This window comes from Dinoponera quadriceps, unplaced genomic scaffold (assembly GCF_001313825.1).
Source record: "Dinoponera quadriceps isolate SergipeBrazil2010 unplaced genomic scaffold, ASM131382v1 scaffold963, whole genome shotgun sequence".
In the NCBI taxonomy this organism is placed as follows: Eukaryota; Metazoa; Arthropoda; class Insecta; order Hymenoptera; family Formicidae; genus Dinoponera; species Dinoponera quadriceps.
The window spans coordinates 1-1,540 of record NW_014555043.1 but is presented as its reverse complement, the minus strand read 5'-3'; the positions used below and the strand labels follow the sequence as shown (position 1 = coordinate 1,540).

Sequence of the window (1,540 nt, the reverse complement as noted above, 5' to 3'; positions counted from 1 at the left end):
CCACAACATCCTCGATATTGTTTGCATCTCTGGGAAGTACATTAGGACCGGAAGATTCTTCGAAAGCATTATTGTTTCTTGGTAAATCGAAATCTGACCACTCTCTGCTGTTATCTTCGTCTTATTCTTCTGTATCATTTGGTAACGGTAGTGTTCGCCGAATTCTCCGTCTACATATAAGGTCTAGTAAAAAGTAATCCATTATTTTTGTATCAAATTGGAGGCTTTATTTAACATAGTTACAATGATCCGATTTAGGTCAAATATGCACCGTATTGTTCGATAACTTGTTGCCATTTCGAAGGTAATTTCATTATGCCTCTCTCATAGAAACCCTCGTCCCTATTGGCAAAAAACTGTGAAAGTCGATTTTCACAAGCTTCCCTTAAGACGAATTTTTCACCGGCAAAAAAATTCGCCATAGACAGGAACAGGTGGTAAACACTTGGTGCCAGGTCCGGACTATAAGGTGGATGCAAAAGAACCTCCCAACCAAGCTCCCGGAGCTTCTGGCGAGTCACTATCGATGAGTGTAGCCTGGCGTTATCCTGATGGAACACAATTTCTCTCCTATTGGCAAAAGCTGGCCGCTTCTGGGCAATCGCTTCCTTCAGACAGTTCAATTGTTGACAGTACAGTTCCGAATTAAGAGTTTGCGAGAAAGGCAAAAGCACGAAGTTCCTTGGTTGATACTGCCAGTAGTCATATGCTTGTCTCAAAGATTAAGCCATGCATGTCTCAGTGCATGCCGAATTAAGGTGAAANCTGGTTGATCCTGCCAGTAGTCATATGCTTGTCTCAAAGATTAAGCCATGCATGTCTCAGTGCATGCCGAATTAAGGTGAAACCGCGAATGGCTCATTAAATCAGTTATGGTTCATTAGATTGTACCAACATTTACTTGGATAACTGTGGTAATTCTAGAGCTAATACATGCAAAACAGAGTCCCGACCAGCGATGGAAAAGACGCATTTATTAGATCAAAACCAATCGGTGGCGGGTGGGCAACCATTCGTCCGCCGTTTAATTTGGTAACTCTGAATAATTTTGTGCTGATCGCACGGTCTAAGCACCGGCGACGCATCTTTCAAATGTCTGCCTTATCAACTGTCGATGGTAGGTTCTGCGCCTACCATGGTTGTAACGGGTAACGGGGAATCAGGGTTCGATTCCGGAGAGGGAGCCTGAGAAACGGCTACCACATCCAAGGAAGGCAGCAGGCGCGCAAATTACCCACTCCCAGCACGGGGAGATAGTGACGAAAAATAACGATACGGGACTCATCCGAGGCCCCGTAATCGGAATGAGTACACTTTAAATCCTTTAATGAGGATCAATTGGAGGGCAAGTCTGGTGCCAGCAGCCGCGGTAATTCCAGCATCAATAGCGTATATTAAAGTTGTTGCGGTTAAAAAGCTCGTAGTTGAATCTGTGTCGCAAACTGTCGGTTTAAAGGGGGGCCACAGCTCCTTCAGGATTCCGGAACAGGGGTGAGGCCGGCAAGGCCAAAGGAACTTGCACGTGTCTCCTTTCACAACC

The 1,540-nt window shown here is 45.1% G+C and overlaps 1 long non-coding RNA gene across 1 annotated transcript; it reads left to right on the top strand.

Moving 5' to 3' along the window:
• Nucleotides 1-673: 673 nt before the first annotated feature.
• On the top strand, nt 674-1,030 carry LOC106742900. The gene is made up of 2 exons (XR_001374299.1): nt 674-758; nt 842-1,030. It is a non-coding gene; the product is annotated as an uncharacterized LOC106742900 (long non-coding RNA).
• Nucleotides 1,031-1,540: the final 510 nt, after the last annotated feature.